Source organism: Cupressus sempervirens, chromosome 11 (genome assembly GCF_028749045.1).
Source record: "Cupressus sempervirens isolate cs-2001-9-10 chromosome 11, ASM2874904v1, whole genome shotgun sequence".
In the NCBI taxonomy this organism is placed as follows: domain Eukaryota; kingdom Viridiplantae; phylum Streptophyta; class Pinopsida; order Cupressales; family Cupressaceae; genus Cupressus; species Cupressus sempervirens.
In genome coordinates, this window is record NC_143128.1 from 831,083,009 (window position 1) to 831,098,187 (window position 15,179).

Sequence of the window (15,179 nt, forward strand, 5' to 3'; positions counted from 1 at the left end):
ATTTGCATATGTTGTTATGTTGGTTGAGTTTGGGAGATGGTTTTATATTGGGCATATTCTTTGGATTAGGAATGGTTTATGAGTTTGATCTTCTTGTGAGAGGCTTACATCCATGATTAGTTATATGGTACGGTTTGGGTGTTGTTGAGGCTTCTTCATTTGAGGTTTTATGGAGGAGATCATACTTGCAAAAATTACATCTAGAGGTGTGTAGAGAAGGACATAATATAGGTTATGATTTGCATGGTTTCTCTTTGGTCTTGGTTATCTCTCTAGTTGTTTGATTTCACTTACATTGGATTTGAGATTGGTTAAAGATTGTGATCACTAGTTTGTGCTCATGTATGTCATGTGAGAGATGACATGGTTATTCATTTATCTCTTTCCTCTATTGATTGTGGAGAATTTGAGAGAGTGTTGGAGACTTGTTATGAGATTTGTTCTTGCAAGTTATTAGTTTATGTGTTGTGGATGCCCTTGATACTACATGGATTCACTTCTTTGAGATGTTGTGAGTGAATTGGGAGTTTCTTGGTATGTATGTGACAGCTATTGCTCTTGAGGCTTCCGATTGTAGGTTACAGATTGGATATATGATGATGATGTGAGATTCACTTGGTATACCTTTGGAGGTATGGATAGTTGGATGGGTTTGGCACTTGATATGGGTGGTATTTCAGCTATGGATATTTTGACAACTACAAATACATGTGATTACCTTTGGATCGGATTTTTGTGCTTGGCATTACAATTGGTACAGAATTTTATGATCTTCTAATGTGACAGGTTGGGTGGCTTTCTCTTTGGATGGCTTCTATGTATGTTCAGTGGTAGTGGCATAATAGGAGGTGAGATCATTATGTTTGAGATGCTAGATACTTTTATTTTTTTGTGGGTACCAAGATGGAGCGCTTCATGTTCTTTGATCCATGACAGTGGATGTGCTAGGAGGGATTGTTCCCTTATTCATTTGTGTGGCTACATATTGACCCTATGCAATGTATACAACAAGTGAGAGATTGTTGAGAAAATGGGTGTTGCACACATTGCATAATATTTTTATATTGTATTATTTTATTTTATTATGTAATATTGCATCTAGATGGATGTGCAACATGTAAAAATTTCCATGGGATATACTTGATGAGTTGTATTGTAACATTGTGCTAATATTTCATGTAATTGTTTAATATTGGGGAAAAGAATTAAAATTCTAATATTAAATGTGGGGTTAATGGGTTAGGTAGCACATGGTTTTAGCACATGGTTTATGTAATACCACTTGGTGGTTTTGTGGGACTTGCTACTATATAAGCAGTGACAAAGGGTAGTTGTTGGTGAGAGTGAGAAGATAGAAGGCAAAAAAGTAAGAGTTGAGTAGGACAAGGCTTGACAGGTTAGCCAAGGGAGCATTTGTAAAGGTTGGAAGTATGGCATGGGATGTGTAGATTCATGCTTGTTCACATAGGTTGCTTGGTTGTGGCTATGGCTTTGAAGGCTTCCATGGTTGTATTGCAATGGTATTTTTTGTTGAATGGTACATGGTGATGTATGCTTTTGGAGGCTATGTTTTTTTCCTCAACGAGGGTTTCCCAGGGTATATCTTGTGTCACATTTTGTGGGTATGTTGTCTATTCTCTTGCATGTGGATTTTAATTCTGTATATATTTTAGATCTATTACGGGTTATGTGGAAACAATTATATTCTTTATTGCAAGTTTCCTTACAGTCAAGTCAAAAGTCTTTTCTATCTGTTCACAGGACAAACTGATAATTGAAAAACACAAGAGAGTGACATTCTTGTCCTTGTTATTCCATTTATTAATAGTTGACTTCAAGGCCTCCTCATTTCTTTTAAATTCATTCCATATGTTATTACCTTTGCCAATTGTTCATAGAATGTAGGCCAACCAATTTGATCTACTAAATACATAATTTCTTTCCTCAACTTATCCGCATATTGGATATCTAATTCCACATGTGATGCCCAAAGTTTGTTTTTTTCCTCTTCAAAATCCTTTGCACTACAATATTAGGTCTATGTGGTGTGTCTGAAATTTCTATGAGTGGAGTGGATTTAAAAGGCTCCTAGTGGACGAGAATAAGTAATTCTAGGTCTACTAGGTCGTCTTATCATCTTAGTCTTAAGATCCATTCTTTTCTGCACTTCCTTATTATAAGCTTCTAGGACCTTCTCTTATTTTTCTTGCAATTTTAACTTTTGCAATTTCTCCTTTCTAGCTTTGGCTAGGGTGAGATTAGTTGTTTCGACACTTAATTCTGTAGCCTCCTCATTAGGAGTATCCTCTACCATTTTTATAATTAAGTTTCCCATCAAGTTAGTATCATCAAGTGTAAGGTCCCTCCTCGCATGTACTTATTAAATTTGCATTCGCTATTAAAACCATCATAGGAGATTTAAATGGATATAAAGTACTGTTTATTTTTTTTGTGAATGTCCTAATAAGAATTGAGATCCTAATACATTCATGATTTAAATAATTAAGTCATTCAAGAACAAACTACATTATCTCAACTATTTAAACATTAAAATTTTAGTAACAATGATATTGTGAGGCCTCGCCCCGACCCTTCGTAGCCTTAGTTGTTATTTTATCATTTTGATACTCACGACTCGAGATGTCGAGACATTATCTGATGCTTAGAACATACTATATTATTTTATGTTGTGTGATGTTATTTTCAAGATATTTGATGTCCGTCATTTAATGCTTTATGTATATGTATGTTGATGAATTAAGTAAAATGTAGGATTAACACATGGATTTTGGAATCCTTATGATTAAGGATATAAGTAGGATGCAAGAAACCCTGATTGATGTATGTTTCAATTTATGTGAATTTTTGATACGTATATATGTACATGAGATTTTCGGGACTACTGATGTGTGCAATGAGTGTGCAGATATTTTAGTCGAGGAAACCGACGGAGGAACAGAACTGATCTCTTTGTGCTAATTTTGGAAACCTTGTTGTTTGTAATTCACGTATTATATTGTGAGATATATGTATGTATCTTCTTTGTTCAATGAATGTTAATGTTCGTAATTATGTTCTTTTAGTGTCTCTTGACACTCATAAATTGTTTATGTGTTTTCAGTGTGCTGTTTAGGGTTAGTTGGTTTAGTTGGTGTCAGTTTTCTTTTGGGTTCTTAATCAAGGTTAGTCATCCCTAATCCAGATTAGTGCTTAATTTGCATTTTAGAGTTGTTAGTTGGTCCTAATTATTTATTAGCTTTTGTTTAGCTCTAAACCTTTTTCCTAAGGCTTAAATCATGAAATTTTTATACCCAAAGGGTATGGGTATGGGTTAGGGGTCTTTTCCAACGCCTAAGCCCCTTTTATTGACTTTTGAGGTCCCTCAAAAAGTCCCTTTTTGCCTTTGTGCGAAAATTGACCATGGTTATCTTGAGTTACCTCACCTCATCTCCACTTAGGGTTTAACCATAGTGTAGGTTGAGTTAGGAGTTTCTAGAATTTGCAAGTGGGTGGGGGTAGTTATTGAGCCCTTGGGTGGTTGAGTTGGAGGCTTATTTTAGAGGCCTTCCTTGGACTTGTGGAGGGGGTTACCCAATCTCTCCATTTAGAGAGGAGTTCTTGAAGATTGAAGGAAGGAAAGGGAAGCTCTACTCAAACTTATTCTTTTGCCATTACCTCTTTGTGCAGGTAGGAATTGTCATCTCCCTTGTTCAGATTTCATTCTTGTTTCATGCTTATGCTACCTTGTTGTTGTTTGAATGTTTGTATGTTTGTGGGTATGTTGGGAAGATTTGAAAATCATGTTATTTTTGGATGATTTCCTTTCATGGTTATGTTTGCAATTTTGAGATTTTTTTTTTTCTTGCATGGGTGTTTTGGTATTACTCACCCTTAAAGAGGGCAGAAGTGACCAATTTTGGGAAAGGTCTATTTAGTCGGACTCCAACCAGTGTAGAGTCTCTTCTAAGGATAAGAAGAGGGAGAAGGGGTAGGGTGTTATGGGCCCCTACCTGTCAGCACAAACCTGGTATGATTATGGTATGTTGAAATGGAATAATGGAAGTTCTTGGTATATAGCCCCGATTGGGCATCTGTTTGGTGTTGTGCTTGACTTCTCCTAGTTGGAAGAATCCACCTTTCCCTAGTTTTGATTCATTGTGAATCCTATTGTGTAAACCATGTATGAATATTTATGTTTGATTGTCTCTTGGTTATGCTTGGTTGTCACCCGATCAGATTTTGTTTCCTCCACGGTTCATAGAAATGTGTTGCAAAATTTGATATGGATCCCTTGATGAGGGTCATGAAGGAAATGTAATTTAAGTGTTGTAACTCAGGATTGAAATCCTATGTAATTTGTATCTCAAAACCTTGTTGTAATGGCAACGACGTCAGGTTTTCTTCCTGGTTCTTTCCCGACTGAGCCTTTGAATCAGGTTTGCCAATAGAATGGTGTTTGAGTAAATATGCTTGCATTGAGTCTTATAGCTCCGTTTTCAGTTTTGCATATGTAATTTAAAAATCAAATGTGATGGTGTTACCTTACTGTATATTTTTTTTATGATTGGTAATCACATTCGTTTAAATTTGAATAATCAGATCATATGTTGATATATATATACTTAGCTATGAAATTTTAAGTTTAAAATATGTTAAAGAAATTTGTTTTCGAGTTGTGTTTAAATTTTATAATTATACATGTGCGTGAGGAAGTTAAGTGAATTTACTTGAATACTTGTTTATCACATCTAATCCTTTTATCACTTTTAAATATTAAAACATAACTTGTTGGCATTTTTGGGCATGACATCAAGCTAGGAGGAATTGGCTCTGATTCCTCTTCTGATAGACCAAATCACCAATGCAACATGATCCTCACTAAATTTGGCACCTCTTAGCTCCTTTTTCACCTTTTCATCTACACTTAATTACTTTGTAATAGTGTTAAATACCATTGCATCTACAATGTCCCAATTTGGTAGAAGCAAAACCTCGAATGATCTTATCATTTTTCTTCCCTCTTTAGGGGTCAAGCTTTTAAACTCTTGCATAATCTCATATTTTATTTGGTCTTGTGTGGATGCCTCTTCCATTTCAGGATGCTCTGCCTTTTTTCTTATTACACCTTTCTTCAAATAGTTCAATATTAGTCCTCCACACAAACTAATAAAAAGCTCTTGATTTAACAAAGTTGTCATCAGAAAGAAATTCATGACTAACTTGTTCTACAACAAGGTCCAATTCCCTTCCTCTGTAATCAGCAACCATTAACCCAAGGCTAGGCATGGGAGGCTCTTCAAGATTTCCTTCTTCTAATTTTGAAATAGTAATAAAATCTCCCCTTTGGGATCCTAATTGATCCATTTTCTCCTTAGTGAGTTGTTCATCTCTTTATGCAATGGGTATTGAGTGGGTGAGTATTCCTCTATTTGGGGTACCTATTTCTCTTCTATCTTTTGCCTCTTGGGCTTTGGCTTGCCAGGCCTTTCTTCCATAACAGTGCTAGCTGACCCAACTATGTGTTTACCCTTGTCAACTGGAGGCTCTTTATTCTTAATGATATTATAACCAGATTTCCTCTAAATAACTAATTGCCCTAATCCTACTATAGGGGTAAACGATAACTTTTCCATTACGTCTCTAGCCTTGTAAGGATAAAAATTAATAAAGAATGTCTTCTTCTCATTCATTGCCTCCATAATCTTTGGAAAAGTGATCATCAATTTGATTAGCTTATCTACCTCTATCTTTGCATCTTTTAGAGGCTTATAATATTTGTCAAATCAATTAATAAACTCTAAAACCCTAGAATAAACTCTCCATTTCTCATTTTTTATCTCTTGTTCTTAGAGCGAGAATTCATTTCTTATTATATCTTCAGGGAAGTAAGGTTGATATTTTTTGGCACCAGTCTTAGCCCTCTATCTAAATATATCAAAAAATCCTTCACTGTCATTAAAACAATTGTAAGAGACAACCATGTTGTATTGGTCTCATAATTTATACACAAACAACCAACCACCTTTTGTAATTATGAATTGATGGGCCACTGTACAAGATGGGAAAATAGAACCCCTAGACCTACCAATTAGTTGTGCTTCCTCCAATCCACCTATCTACCATAACATTTAAGCTATTCCCACCTTCAGAGGTACTTGGTAGGGAAGTACATGTGGAGTTCCTTAGAATCCATATACTCTAAACACTGTTGACACAGGGTATGGTATGATATCTGCCCAATTATGGGAGACCTTCAAACCAATAGGGCTATCCGTAGGCTTGATGAAATCCAACAATGCCTTAAGTATCCTAAGATTTATCCTTTACAAGCAGGCTCCTCAACCTAGATGAGAAGTATCTGTCAAATCTCACAAAACTTGCCTCCTCTACATCTTAGGTCATATCTACACTCCACAATTGAACTGACAGAGCTTCTCCCTCATATTTTCTATTTAACATCATTTCCTTTTCAAATAATTTAACACCTTTATACAAGAACATACACATTAATAAAGAATATCAACCAATTTTTTTTCAATTTTGCCCTTTGCAATTCCAATTAGACTTGTGTGAATTTATTCTGCTAAATAAGATGCAAAATAAAAAATAATATCCACACCAAAAGAAAAGATCTATGTCATCATATACATGAACTTAATTGGCATAAACTCTTGTTCATCTTCACCAAAAACTCTACATAAAGTCATGTAAATATCAATGGCCCTAAAATTGAAAAACTACTTCTTAAAAGGCTCTTTTATTGATGTTGTAACAAAAGTAAACTTACCAATTATGGCCAGGTGTTCTCTTAATGCACCTTGTTTGATTTGATCTTTACGAGACACATATTCTTTCTCCAATCATTGAAAATCAATGACCTCATGATAATCCATGGTTGGCTCCAATCCAAAAACCTCTTGAATTTCTTCTACAATAATTTTTATTAAACATTCCCCATCTATTCTTCTCACCATCCTAGCTCCTAGGTCATAATTTAGGGATACAATTGTGAGAAAGTCTAAATCCATGAAAACCCTAGGGACTACTAACTTATCTAAATCAAAATTCCAAATATTCCCATGAGGGGCAAACAATTTCCTTTCTGAGAACCATTTCTTGAACAATCGGAGCCTTGTTTTGGAAGTTATGGAATCCCTAATCCAATTCCCCTTATCAAACAAACCAACTACAATTCAAAGCCTAGGGTTTATAGGAACTATTTTCTTAATTTGGGTTGATTCATTTGTGCATTCACTTTTAATTATTCTAGGAAATCATCATGGATATTTCTACTGGCATATTCTACTTTCCTCGAGAAACCCTTTTTTGGAGGCATATTGGACAATAATGCAAACCAAGATACTTACTTGGCTTTATGGTTTCTTCTCTGATTGCTGCAATGAATCACTAATATAGAAAGTTTTCACAATTCAACCAGGTGGGAAAATAAGCTCGTCAATAGGTTATGGCTTCAGGAAATAAAAAATACACTTGCATGAAGAAATTCTTGATTGTTTTCACTATATTTCTGGTTTTATTTTGCACGAGGAACTTTAATTCTCATAAATGGATCACAGAGAAGTAGAGTAGCATCACCTTTCAATTTTGAAAACAAGGTGTCATTTTTTTTGAAAAATCTGACGATTTAGAAATAAAACATTTTATGACTTAGCACCCACCTTCCTAGTTGGTAGTCAATCCAATTTAATCCTTCCACGTAAGCCATTTCTTTCATTTTTGGCAACTTACATTGGACCCACTTACGCCTCCGGACACATGTCAGGTTTTCGCTATGTCGCCAAGGGTAAAAGTTGAGCAACCGTTGGTGATAAAGAGACCACCATCGATCAACCTTGCATCAAATGGTAGAGCTTTATGATAATCACATTACACACGATGTGGGCCCGTGACATTTCCTTTAGGTCACTATGTCCCCAAGGATAAAGTTCTTGCAATTCCTGTTAACTACAAAGCAACCACTATCGATCTGGAAAAGATCTAATGGTGCAGACCAACATTTCATTTCCTTTGAAGCAAATCCCTTATGACATCTGATAGTCTGAAATCCTAACAAGCTATTAATAACATGGAATTTGCAATGCCATCTTCAAGGGTTGGTCTTGCTACATATCCATGTGGTGGGCTATCGCTATGTTGCCAAGGATAAAGTTCTTGCAACTTCCTTTGGCAACAAAGCAACCATCGTCAATCATGAGAAGATCTGATGGTGCAAACTTTATGCTTGAAACTTTATTTCTTCTAACTGGGTCCCATAGTTAAGTACTGCCTAGTCGGTATGTCACTAGGGGTAAATAACTTGCAATTTCTCTTGGCGACAAAGCAACAACCCTTGATCTTCCTTAAGATCAAGGGTTATTGTTATTCAATTGATTTTTCAAATAAACTCACAAGATATTAAAATGAAAGCTTTGGTTTAAAAATGATTTAAGAGACTTAGGAAAAATTAGACTATGCAAATGAAATTTAAAAGGTACCTGCGAATAAAAATAAAAAGGGGATTTATAAGTTTTTTTCCCGTGCATTTTTTTTATAAAGGGAATGCTATGTAAACATAATCCAAAGGCTTTCTAGGGCAACACTCAATGAAGCAAAAAGTTAGGGTTATTCTAGGGTTAGCCAATTTTAAAACATAAAACCCTAATTTTTTGTAATGAGAACCGGAACATTCCCTTAGAGATGCATTAGGATAAATTTTAATTGAAAACCAGACAAACACAACTATTGGGGTAGCAATGTATATGCATAGAGTAAATCATATCAATAATATGTCTCATCACAAATATAAAAGGTGAATACTAATAAATGTCTTGTATTTTCTTATGAAATGTGTGAGATTGTCAATAACTTTTAGTGTTCAACTAATGGTCCCTTTGTGTTGGTTATAGGTTGTATTTAATATAATAATGTGTTATTTTTATAACAACAATTTTATTTTTTGTTGAAGTATTTGTCCTTTTGTGTCATATATAAAAGTTAAATATATAACAAATATTTATGATTAATAATAACTATTTGGTCCATTTAAGTTACATATATGTTACGTTTCATATAGTTATGCATTTCTTTATTAACAAATGATAATTTTAAATTCAATTATTAGATATTTTTAGATTAAGCTTTGGTCAAATGTTTAAAAAGTCATTTTTTGGATGCATCTCACTAGGTGCACTATTTTAATGAGTTGCGTGATGAGTCACAGCTTCAAACCTTAGTTGTAGGTAGTTCAATGTCCATTTTACATTTTTAAAAATAAATGAAGGCCTTACGATATCCCATGTAGTGGCTACATGTTGACGAAGTTAGCCCTCACAACTACTGGTTCCTCTCCCACGTTCAACATAAAATGCACCAATTTTATTTTTTAAATGGTTAAACTCTTTATTTTCTTAGATTCACCAAAATATAGTGACTTTTCTTATTAAAAAAATATTATTTTTTATCATCATGTGAAGAACAAATATTGATAGAGTTTCTGAATTTTAGTCAAAGGTACATTTTATTTTGAGCTTAGTCACATCCATAGGTGAGTGGGGTTCAAATATAATTTGTTAGATTGACTAAATGAACAAGAGTTGTGCCCATATAATTTTTAAAAAAAGAAGATTAAAATTAACTTGTATGCCTTTCATAAAATAGTTTGTGTATAGAAGTCTTTGTATCAACAATAAAATAGTTTTAAAAATCATAAGGGGGTTGATTACTAGTATGAAGCATTTATGTCAACCTTTACCCATTTTATAAAATTGGGGACTATGTGAAGAACAAAGTCTTAATGATTTATATTGTACAAGCATAAGAGAACAAACATTAGAAGGTTCTTCATTTTACTTTTAAAGGGTTTAATCACAGTTACATGTAAAAGATAACAGTTAAGTTATTGATAAGCATTAATAAGTATTTGTACATTAATTAGTCTCAAAATTCTTTCAACAACATGCTAATAGCTTTAATCTTGTAATTGCATCATTCCATTAAATAAAAAAATTAATAAAGAGATAGATTTAATGTAGCCTTGAGATTATTGTCAAAACCATACAAGCTTACCTTCACCACTCTACCCTTTGTGTTAGGGTTGTGAAATCACAATTTTCCATTTGGTTGAAAGATAATTTTACAATAGTTTGAGTCATTTTACAACATAAAGTAATGGCTTTATGGTATCTAAAGAAATCAAATTGTATAACATTATAATTTTGTAAAATCAACCATTGATCATCATTGATAAAGAAGATATTAAAAAATGGAGCAGCTTCATCAATTATTAATTGATGAGACCAATCAACTCTCTAAGATTTATCCACTTTTGAACCTATGCATCTATTTTATCTGAGACACACAATTAGAAGTTTGCATCTTAAAATAGTGAAGACAAATAAAATAAAGTAATAAATAGTTTTGACATAATATTGGTAATAGAAAGAAATCGATTCAAAGCGTTAGAGCATTATTGATCTTTCGAAGGACTGGCCCAATTTGACTATTATTATGGATCTTCTATATCTCTCTTTTTTGTGTAGCTAAAAACTATTGATCTCATATTGGTTTTGACAAGTGAGTGTCAGTACACTTAAGCTATTTACTCAGTTCATGCCGAACTAGTAATACATGCTGAGCACAACATGTAAATATTAGACCATGCTGAGTTGCAATAAGTGTTGAGTCACTCATATGTCGAGTCACTCAAGTGTCGAGTAGATAGACCATGCCAAGTGATTCAGGAGCCAAATAAACAATGGATGCCAAGTAATGCAAGTGCCGAGTCACAACATAAATAACAGAGCATGCCAAGCATCAAAGACTTCATATACCAAGTGACACAATTTTGACATATTTGTTTGTAATGACACAAACAACTATGTAAACCATTTTTGAGCTGACTTAAGTTTATATTTTGATATTTTGAAGATAAGGACGAATCTATATTTGGATTCCCTATGCAATTGCATGTAGTTAATCAAAAAATGGGAAGGATTAAGCGACAAAATGAATGATTCCTCGCCATAGATTCATACCTAACCCTAAGCCACCAAAGTCTTCTTAAGGAAGACAAAGGCCTAAACTCTACATGGACATCTAATTGATGGAGAGAAAAAAAGGTGCGAAAAAGATAGTTTGCATGTAGTGCATTCAAGGTGAATTAGAAGTTACGAAGAAAGAGTGAATTACATAATCAATTGGACAAGAATAGAGGATAAAGAAAAGGATACAACATTGAGACATCTAATCGTGAAGGATCTATAAGACATTGTTTAGAGGTGATCTGTTATCAAGCAAGCAAGTGCTAATCACAGGATCTATGCTAAGACATTTTAACAGATAATTTCAGTTAAATCTCTTAACAAAGTAGTCCTAACAGGCTGTATGAAATCCTTTAATAGGGTGCTTAGTTGTAAGTTGAAGTCCTCTAACAAGGCACACTTCTACCAGGTTGTTGAAATCCTTTAACAAGGTGAGACCTAACAGTCTTTGTAAGCCTTTAACAGGGCAGACCTTTCACAGGGTAGATCATGTTTCATGGTCAAAGCATTGTAACCTTCATTGGATACACTTTATTACTACAATAGTGAAGATTTGTGGGTGTCATCCCCACCCCAGTTTTACCTTCTCACTTGGAGGGTTTATGGGTAATTATATATGGTGTTATGTGTGCAAATGCTTACCTGGTTATATGATTTAGATGCATATGCTTTACATGTTATTTTAGCTTACTTATTGAATACATGTGATGAATGTATGGTGAAAGTTTTATGGGTCCAAGTTTAAACTACTGATTCTCTCCCCCCTCCCATAAGTTTACCTATCCTCTTGTAATTCCAACAATTAGTATTAGAGCCTTGTTCTCTAAGAGGGAAGCTTTGTAGCTTTGAGGAAAGATCTTGAAATGAAGTTGACAAGTTGGGAAGGACTATTGAAAACTAGGAGATTGTAATACATATCATAATACATCAATTGAATGATTCAAGAGAGGAATTAAAGAAATCCTTAAAGAGAAGGAAGGAGATTGCTATTGTAGAAAATGACACATTATATAAAGATATAAGCACTACCAAGCTATTTGTAGATGGTGTCTCCAATGAATTTGATGCAACATTTGTAGATCTAATGGAAAAGAATAGAGTCCAAGTTGAGAAAATCATAAATCTCAAGATAGAATAAGAATCACAAGCTATACTACTATGTGAGGTGACTAAACAAAAGAAGAAAGCTATGGAAGACAAGGTCATGATTGAAGAAAAAAAAAGAATTTTGACCAATAGATTGGAAGAGAAGTAAACAGAGCTAACCAAGATTTCCAACATGCAATTGGATACCCTAAGTCAAATGATGAATGCCAACTATGAACTAAATGCCAAGGACATTGAGATAACTACATTGAAGTTACATAATGAACAATTGTAGAGTGACCTAAAGAGAGAAAAGGAATTTGCTGAAAGTTTCAACAAGCCAAATGAAGCCATCAAATAATTTGAGCAACTATTGAGATCCCCTAGATCCAACAATGATACATCAGGACTAGGCTACACAAGCACTGAAGAAGGGGAATCATCCAAAGTTGTAGAAGAAAGGAACATCAAAGGTAAGAACTCCAAACCTACTTGTCATAATTGTGGTAAGAAAGGACATATTGTTAAATTGTGCAAGAGTAAAACTATAAATCAGAATGTCAAGCCTAAGAACATGACTCATTGTCATAAGTGCAACAAGCAAGGTCATTAGGCACATGAATGCAAAACCAGGATCGTGTATACACAAAGATTTGAAGGATACTGCTACAATTGTCAGAAGTATGGACATAGAGCTTTTGAATGTAGATCCAAATCCATGTGGTCATCAAACAAGCCAACAAAGGTAAGAAACAATGGGAACTCTTACAATTGTGATTATAATACAAGATATAGCTGTCATTATTGTCAAGAATATGGACATATTCCTTAAAATTGTATCAGGACACACTTTAGTGGCAATTAAAAAATATGGTTAAGTTAAACTACATTTTTTAGCTATTTGAAGACTGGTCACATCGATAAATATTGTCCAACTAGGTCAAAGGCACCAAGTTGTAAATTGATAAAGGTAAAGGCAAGGCAGATGTTGAACACTTCAAAGGTGAGATGAACAAGACATGGAAAAAGAAAGATGTTTGCAACACATTAAATGGAGAAGGGATCACTTCACCCAACGGGTCAAGCGATTACACCTCATCAAACTAGGCAAACAAGAGGTATGTGGGACTAATATTTAAAGGTTAAAGCATGCATTAGTTCGAAAAAGGAGATAGTACTAAAAAAAATACATTAGCATGAATGAAGATGCAAGATATCATTAGAAATTCAAGATAAATCTGTAAGTTTTTCATGTTGTTGCCAAGTATGAAAAGTTTCTTATATGTGCCGAGTGGAATGCTAGTTGATGCTGAGTTGTCTGACTAGGTAGTTGATGCCGAGCTCGTAGTAGTTAGCGAGTGATGGAAATGTCAATGGATGCTGAATGAACCTAAAATTGGTTATTGCTGAGCTTACAACTGTGTAAGCACTTAGCATTAAATGCAAGGTTTTCAAAGGGTATATGGTCAATTTGAGCTCACTTTTCATCATTTCAAAATTGAGAAAGAGCGAGAGGAGCTAGAAGCAACCTAAAATTTGTCAAAAATGATTACAGAAGACTTGCAACAATTCATTGCTAGTTTTTTAGATTTTGTAAGGTATTTATCAAAAGTCAAGCTATGCAATTTAAATTCTCATAAACCCTAGCTTGTCACAATGGCATCAAGTTTGAAAAATGTTGAAGTGAAAGAAGTTTTAAATGTTCAGCTAGTTAGTAATGAAGTTAAGCAACCTGTATTTAAAGCCATTCCTAACATCACCTATAAACAAGACCCTTCTAGCACATTGTCAATGATCTCGCCAAATGTGATAATAGTGCAAGATGTGAGAAAATGCTATAATTGCAAGATAGGAAGCATCAATGACATGGAAATAAGAGGTGTGTACAATAGACTGCGTGAAAATAGTGTTTTGAAAGAAGAATACAAAATTGTTGAGAAAATGGGTTTAACACGAGCCCTAGATTTTCTTAATGTATTTAAAACTGAGTGGATACGAATTGTGCTAAATCAAATTCATGATGGTTCCTTGTGGCTGGAAGGAGGACCAATAAAAATAACTAAGAGAATAATTCATAGGGTTAGTGGCTACCCAACCCTAGATCAACCCAAGACACTCATAAGTGATTCCAAGGAAGTGATTGAGAAAAGTATTGGAGTAGTTTGGAATAAGAGAGGTATGACTATAGATACAATCTCAACTCCTCTTATCAATTTTTTTGTAAGGGTAATCTCACATAAATTTTATCAATTCAATAGATTGAACACTGTACCTTGCATAGCTGTGGATGTTGGTTATAAAATTGTTAAGAAAGATCATACATATGATCTAGCAAAACTTTAGCTACAACAACTTATAGAGAACCTTGGAGCAATAAGGAAAACCAAGAGTGCACAATGCAAGTTTGGTTCTATACTAGTATGTATATTATTTTATGTACAAAACACATTTTCCCTCATTTGGAAAATTAGGATGGAAGACTAACAGATTAGTTGTAACACAGATTGGAGACTACATTGAGCAACTAGGAGAAAACTTTGAATTCATAATGACTGGTTACTTTAAAGATTTTAAGAAGTCAATGAAGCAGAGACTTAGGATTCTAGTTTCCTTAGTTGAGAAACATTATAATGATGTATGTTTTCTTGTTGATGTTGACTACACATTTGTGCAAGTTGCCACACCAAGGGTAAGATGGTTAAGACACTTAGGTTATGAGGTAAATGATGAGCCTATAAAATGTCATATTTATATCCTTTTATTATAAAACTTTGTTAGAATTCTTTAGAATAACTGAGAGGTGGGGGTGGGGGGGTGAATTAGTTATCCAAGGTCCAAATGCCCTAATAATACTTTTTTCTCAAATTATAGTGAATCCATAAACTTTTCATCCATCCAAGCTTAAATCAATCATCTTAGTAGATTACAGTAAATCAATATGCAGGGATAAAACATGCAAGATCAACACATGACACAATGATTTATGTGGAAACCCAATTTGGAAAAAACCACCAGTAACATGCTACTTGATTTTCACTCTTCTAAAGTGATGCC